General features: G+C 44.1%; 1 long non-coding RNA gene across 5 annotated transcripts; it reads left to right on the top strand.

Moving 5' to 3' along the window:
- Positions 1–438: 438 nt before the first annotated feature.
- Positions 439–3948, top strand: LOC125515786. Of its 5 annotated transcripts, none has more exons than XR_007287128.1 (5): positions 439–755; positions 876–1018; positions 1472–1636; positions 1892–3527; positions 3612–3948. It is a non-coding gene; the product is annotated as an uncharacterized LOC125515786 (long non-coding RNA). The 5 variants fall into 5 exon arrangements; XR_007287129.1 differs by having other exon boundaries at positions 440–755; positions 1892–3498; XR_007287130.1 differs by having other exon boundaries at positions 443–755; positions 1892–2731; positions 2875–3948.
- The last annotated feature ends 3652 nt before the right edge of the window (positions 3949–7600 follow it).

The following is a 7600-nucleotide window of genomic DNA, read 5'->3' as shown; positions in this document are numbered from 1 at the left end:
GATATATCTCAATCTCAACCCAATCAAAGTTTTTCCTACGTTGAACCAAAAGAATAAACTTTCCACCTTCGCGACACACGGATATTAAGCTAGTAAAGACACCTACCGCACCACTCATCGAAGCATAATTCTTGACATTTAAGTTCTACTTGCTGCCATTTTGCAAGAAATGGGGCAGTTAAATTACTCCATATGGTACATGCGATGACCGAGAATTTTCAATGAAACACTGCATGTGCCATCCTACAAAAGAACTGCCAAAATGAGCAACCACGTTATCTTTCTCTAATAATAAAGCGGCCATCGCTTCTGCCGCCCGCTCACCGTCGCGGCCGTTTTACAGAAAAGTCTCTATAATTTTTAATAATTGAAGCCGCAGTTTCTTTTATAGTGGTTCTCAGAAAACGCTTCATTTTTACATAAAACTCCTCTATTAAACCAAAATAACCAAACCAGTCCTCCGCCTCCTCTCCTGCTCCCGCCATCGCCCGCAGAACCCCACCCAAACCCATCGCTCGCTCGCCAAGATCCAAGGCGGCCGCAGCGGCTGGGAGACTGGGAGGACGCGCGCGGGAGGAGATCCAAGGCGGCCGACGAAGGCCCCGGCGGCGCCACCGGCCTAGAAGCCCGCGTCCGATGGCGATAGGAGCGAGGGCGTCGCCAGCTCGGACACCCCGCTCGCCTTCCCCGAGGGCGACGAGCACGACGAGGCGGCGGCGGCGGAGGACGAGGCCAAGGCCAGCACGCAGGACAAGGTGAGCCGCCGGGCCGCGAGATCTGCATCCTCCTGCCTCCCTCTGCCAATTCGGCTCACTTTGATTTCGATTTATTGCTGCTCGTTGACGTGTTCCTCCTCCCCCTCTGCCTCCGCTCAGTGGGCGCAGCAGCAGCAGGCCGGCCCGCCATGGCAGTGGAGCGGGGGCGACGGCGGCTACTCCTTCAGTCGACTGCATCTTTTTGTGGCGCTTGGGTACATTCCGAATCAACTACAAATTCCTCTCACTACGCCCATGCCCAGGTAAAGGCCCCTGCCTCGCTACACCACAGAATGCAACACCCACATGCTAGGGTAGTTCCCTCTTCCCTAGGGCAGCAATTGTTGGCCTCATTGAGCAGAAGGTGGTTCTGTAAGAGAGGGAGCAGCACATGGGTGTTCTGAAGTAGATGCTACTCGGTAGAGCAAACACCAATGCCATGAAAGGGGAAGAATAAGAGTTCTTGCATATAACATGTTTGATGAAATGCTGGCACCACAAATTGAACTCATCTCCAAGCTATGCTTTATGAGAGGCTACAGATTGTTATATTATTTTGTCCAGTCCATGATGCAAGATTCTTTCATTTGTGATTGTTGCAACAATGGTTATTGGCTGAAAGCATGGTTGTGCGTGGTTCTTGCTGCTGTACATGTGGTATGGATTTTCTTCCGCCTGCTGATGTGGTAATGATTTGTTGTGCCTATTGTTTGCAGAGATTAGCCAATATTTGGGAGATGAGGTGGCTCAACTAATTGGAGACAGAACAAGATGAAGAAGGAAAGTACGGCCACACCAGGGCGACCTGGGAGCAAGAGATGATCACCATCATCTGGGTGCTAAAGGCCTAGGGAATTATAACATGGTTTTTTTATAGAAAGGTAACTAAAACCTTTTACTTTCTTGGTCTAATTTAGTTTTCCTATGTTTATAGTCTCTTTCCTGTATAGAGAGATCAAGTTGAGTAGGCCATCAGTATTGTCTTTATGGTGAAATTAGTTAAATGATCATAAGTTCTAATTTTTTGTTGTACAATTCTGTGCATCCAGGCTGAGAAACCTTCCGGTATTGCCCCAAGAAGCTTACACATCTGCTGATGTCATAGGTGTTTTCTGTTTTTGTTGTTGTTGTTGCAGGATGCTCATGGCGTAGCTTACAGTACCAGGCAACATCTTCTGTTGATTACAGTGCCAAAAACTCCAGCAGGCCGCAGGACTCCTACGTCGCTGGCGCCTGTCACCGTCACTGACGACGCCCTGCGTCCAGCTGGCCGCCAAGGAATCCGCCAACCCGTCCCAATTTAGTGTCCCACGTCATGAGCTCCTCGAAGGTGAGCAGCTGGCCCAGCCTCGCCATGTAGCACACGGTCTTGGTAGTGGAGATGTCGACATTGTCACTGCGGTCGAAGGTGCGGACGGACTCGAGCAACTACGCCCGCTGGTTGAGGTGTGGAGCATAGGGCGTGAGCACCGGCATGATGGTGTGCGCTAGCTCGTCAAACTCAGCGGCCCGCTGACATCTGTGTTGATGGCCAGCAGCAGAAGGACTCGTCGCCCGGCGGCCGCAAGCTTAGGGGGGTGGAGCAGGGCGTCGAGATCGAGACCTGCTGGCGCCTGTCACGTCGTCACTGACTCAGACCACAAGAGTCCTGCTGTGTTCGGCGTCGCGCCCTCCACATCCTGCAATGGTGATCACGATGCCCCTGCAGAACAAGGTGCCGATGCCTGTCACTGCCCTGCGTCCTGCTCCACGCTGTGCCCAGTGCTGCCACCCTGCTCTGTGTTGTGCCCTCGATAGGCGCCATCCTTGGACGCCATCTCTTCCAACCTATCTTCAAAAAAGATTTGTACCCTTCCAAACTGATATCAATTACATACTCAAGGCAGTTCTAGATGTCTGCAAGTTTGTGATCTGCAAGTATTATAGTCAAAAGGATTTCAATTATGATAGGCCGTAGCTTCACTTTACATCCTCAGGTCAGTTCTAGATGTCTGCAAGTTTGTGATTTGCAAGTATTATATTAAAAAAGATTTCAATTATGATAGTCCGTAGCTTTACTAATCCCACTGTTATACTACTATGTGTGTTCACTGATGCATGTGTCTTCAAATTATGATAGGCTGTAGCTGGATCAGATGAAGCAGTTTTGCCGTGTGAATAGCCGTAAAGCGAAACAGAAGCAGCTCACATGCGCGTCTACTTGTTTTTTTTACTTGCCGTAGCTGGATCATTAGCTTGAACGCAAAGCCATCTAGTCTATTCTCTGCCCCCATGATATCTTTTCTTAATTTGGTAGATTGGTAGATCAAGTTTTTGCAAGATGACAACACCACATGTGTAGTTGCTGACTATGTTTATATCGCAAAAATATTATGGTTGCAAGCATCTACCTGTCTTATTCTCAAGGAAGGGCCCAGCCTATCATTTGATTTTAAGTTGTCAGATTCATCATATAGTATTTAAGATTGGCAGATTAAATTTCCCCGGTGCTGCCACTGGGGCGTACTGCTGCTCGCCTCTCCGTCCGCCGGTGCCTCCCGCTCGGGCGGTGTCCCGGGCTGACGGCGTGCGTCCTGAGCTGCTGCTCGCGTCGCCTCGCGACCGCTGCTGGACCCGAGGGAGCCGCCGGCTGCGCACGTCCGGGGGAGCGCCCGAGCAGCTCGGGTTCGAGCTTACGGCTGCGTGCGCGCCCAAGGGAGCAGCTACCCAGTGCAGCGGCATCAGCTAGCAACCTCTGAATTCAGTAATGCAGAATTCTGGAGGCAATTACATGTATATACTGTGCATGAAAGCTTTCATTTGAAAGCTCATATGGTCAATTTTGTTCCTTTTTCATTTTTGTTCTTTCATTTGAAGCGTCCAATGTTGCCGCCGAGTTCGCCGGAGGAAGAAGCGTCGAGTTCGCCGGAGGAACAAAAACATCGGTCGAGCCGTACAATGGCGCCTGCAGCGGCTACACCAGAGATATTTATCCCCTTGATGAAACCTAACCACTCGATGTAATCTCCCCTGTTTTAGTTGTTGTTTCTGTCCTGGTTGTACAGGCAGTTTTCAACAGCAGCAGCTAGCATGCTCAGTCTGAACTTTTAGAATGTTTTCCCAGTTCATGTTCAACGTTGATCCTTTTTCCAGTTAAAGTTCCAAGCAACTTTCCTGTGTGAATCTCACTGAAACTTCTGTTTCATTGTGTATATTCAGCCTATCGAGCCGAGTTTCGGACTGATCATAAGCAGACCTCGGTTTAAGTTGTGATGCTAATTTGATTTGTGTGCTGCACCATCATCAATATCTTCGATTTCAAGCGGTTCCATGGCAAATCAAATACAATTTTTTTTCTTTGTTTATGACAGTACATATTTGACAGGTTAAAGCATGTACTATTGTGCACACTGAAGTGTAACAAGCCTCTCCAGTAGCAAAACTGAATATGATACCCTGTTCTGAATTTATGATTTCGCAAGTAAGATGACATACAACTGAGTATGTTGTTCTGAATTTGATATGAGTGTTCTGCACAAATATTTCTCATGTTCAACTGATATGAGCACCTGCTCTATTCTGATGTTGCATTAATCAATGTTCCGAACTGATGTATCTGACGGTCTGATACCCTGTGATAAAATATTGAAGTTATGGACATGTTGATAGTGGTTATCAAGCAAAGAGATAGTTCCGTAAAATGTTATTGGTTATTGCAAGAAGTTGATTCATTTACTGATGTAGTAAGGAAGGGGCGCAAACTGATTTTGTACATATACCTTGAAAGATTTCCTTGCATGTTTTTGTAGTCGTTTCCTGCATATGGAGGGCTGTGCATGATCTTTTTTCTAAGTTCATGTAATATTTTCAGGTAGCTGCTCTTGCTACGATCCATGGCTTACGTGCTGTACTTCCATAGATCCTTTTTTGCATAATGAGCTATGTGGAGGCTCTCCATTTTGGCTATATTCATTTTCCGTAACAATGCATGAATTCGGATATCATTTTGATACATTTTCCCTTATGTTGATTCAAGTTCGCTCAGAAATCTATGGAGTTCAGCGTAGTTTTTTTTTTTTTTGACATGAATTGGGGAGTTACTATACAGTAGAGCAACACTGATGCAAAGTTAGAACAAGGCATCACAATGAACTATAATGTAGAGAAATCTATGTACTAGCATCAGTAGAAATGTCCAGTAATACATACTCCCTCTGTAAACTAATATAAGAACGTTTAGATCACTATTTTAATATTCTAAACGCTCTTATATTAGTTTACGGAGGGAGTACTATAAAAAAAACAAGCCAGCTGTTGTCTTGCGTCATTTACGGAACATTTATTGGGTTCTATGAACAACAAATGGAACAGAATTTACATAAGATTATATCAAGAGTTACTGCCATGGCATGTTTCTAGAACCCATTGAGAGAAATTGAGAGATTATAGTAGTAAGGATCAATAGACATAGAGAGAAATTGAGAGGAGGCTGCTGCTATGTGCATGCATATGCTGTTGTTGCTGCGTGTTGTTTTGGCAGAGCTAGAATTAAGAGAGAAGTAGAGAGAAAGTGAGAGGGATCGAGAGCCTGCCGCTATTCGTGTTTCTGACCGATTATACTTGGTTGCCGTAGCAATTTATACAGGGTTTGATTGCTAAATGGTACTGTTCATTACTGATTGTCAGATTTTGTCTAGTAACCATTAGGGAGAAGGGAAGGGACGTGTATTCAGTCATTGCTTCAAGTCGCTAGATGTGTGTGCTTTTGTATGTTTGTTTTGGGGCTTTCACTTGTTTTTTTCTAGAACCCATGGAGAGGCCGAGAGAGCCGGCCGGAGGGGAGGGGAGGGACGCTTGCCGCCGTCGCATTCAGTTCAGCTAGGTTGGGGAATGAGGGTTAATTTGGGATTGGGGAAGGAAGAGGCAGAAGACGAGGAGTTTTTTTTTTTTTGAGAAACTCGTGCTCACAGTCGAGACGAGACGAGGAGCTCAGCTGGTGTCGGCGTAGTTTAGGCCGGACTTAATACGTGGCCAAATGTCAATGGACAAAGCCAAAAAAATAGTGAAAAAAATACAGATGAAATATAATATTAAAAAAGACATCGCCATAAAAATGATACCATTTTAAAAAATGTTTTCAAATTAAAAAAAACACCTCGTGAAAGTAAAAGAAACCGTATTTTCCTGAACAACAAAAAATAAAATTGATTGATAAAGAAATCGTGTATTTCAAATGAAATGAAACTGTGGAGCTGAAATAGGTAATGACGAACATTGTCAGGGTACGTCCAAATTTCATCATACAAAAAGAAATACTTAGTGTAATCTTGTTTATACATTTGCAAAAATTGGGTTAAAAATGTTGCCTAATGACACGTGGGGCAGGTTATATTCTATTTTTAGCCCGGTGCAACGCACAGGCATTTGTACTAGTTGTATTAATTTATAGTGGTATATAACTGATGTTCTGTAAGGCATCAGAAATTAAATTTACATTTGAGTATATGCTGAAGAACTAACTAAGATTTTGTAGGACTATGCTCGGGTCTAGACATTCTAATGCTATTAAGGAAATATGTTGCTTTCCTGCAAAGTTTCTAAAATTACTTTGTCGGAGTTGCTTGCTCTGGAAACACGTTAGGTTTTTACTTTTGGAACTCTGGTGGCAACCCTGATTCTAATCTTAACGTCTATCGATCTACCAAAACACCGGGCTTGTGATTCAGGAGTATATATAGAAAAATCAAGTACACCTTTAAACTCTAATAAGGCTATTATGTTTGACCATTTATGTGTCTGAAGAGCAAAACCATAGTTCCTCATATTATTTCACACAAGATATGGAAAGTGATGGACGAAAAATGCAAGGAAGATAACACATGTTGAGACACCGTAGCAAGTGATCAGTGGTCCAAATTGACCACTTCCAAGTACCAAATCTTTATAACATTTCAATAAATGATAGGCTTTGCTCCACCATAACTCCTTTAAGTTTGGAGAAATAAGGTAGCTGGGTAGAATTCCGTTACTCGAAAATGGGAGGCCATTGATGCATATAACCTAGAATCAAAGTTTTAAAAGCGGCATCCTCAAAATATATGATAAATTGACGTTATAGATGCTAAAGTCGCTAAATTTTACACAATGCCATTTAGTGTGAAGCCCCTCCAAAGTCTATAGCACTGAGATAGCGCACTATTTAGAACTCTGCCTAGGGTATGCAGCTTTATAAATTGCAAATGAATACTTTCAGCAAAACCAGAAGTTTTTCTTTTGAAAAATGCATGTCATGAAAGCTGGACCCATGAACACTAGGTCTTCTATGCTATCATCTTAGTTTGGTGTGGGCATCAAACAATACGTGATTCGAAGGATGACACTTAACATATCCAAGACAACACCTTTTGATCCCTCTTTGTCGGAGCTAGGCTTGGAAGGCTATTGGGAACTAAGGCGTGCTATTTTAGCTTTGCCGACTGTTCCACTCGTGCTCACACCACCACATTTGCAACATCTAACTCCCAACATTATTTGGGTTAATTGCCACTTGAATGGAGCCTCCTGTTTTGAACCGAAATGAAGACCTCATGGAAAAGAAGGAGCAACATGGAAAGGAGTAGTTCTCTCTGGTAAGGCAAGGATGCGTATTTTGGTGGTCTAACGCTATGAATTCCTGGTTGATGCTAGCGCAATAACTTCTATGTGTCTAATGATTAAATTCTCTCCTTTCTCTCTGTACGAGTGGAATTTCAGACAGGTGGAATGTCATGTCTTGGTTGCATGAAATGGATATCGTCATGGTCAATAGTTATTTGCATTATACTAGTTGCAATGTCTACCTAGGAGCCATTAATAGTTGTCTTGTT

Source organism: Triticum urartu, chromosome 6, assembly GCF_003073215.2.
Source record: "Triticum urartu cultivar G1812 chromosome 6, Tu2.1, whole genome shotgun sequence".
NCBI classification, from domain to species: domain Eukaryota; kingdom Viridiplantae; phylum Streptophyta; class Magnoliopsida; order Poales; family Poaceae; genus Triticum; species Triticum urartu.
The sequence above is the reverse complement of the archived record's forward strand: the minus strand, read 5'-3'. Positions and strand labels throughout refer to the sequence as shown.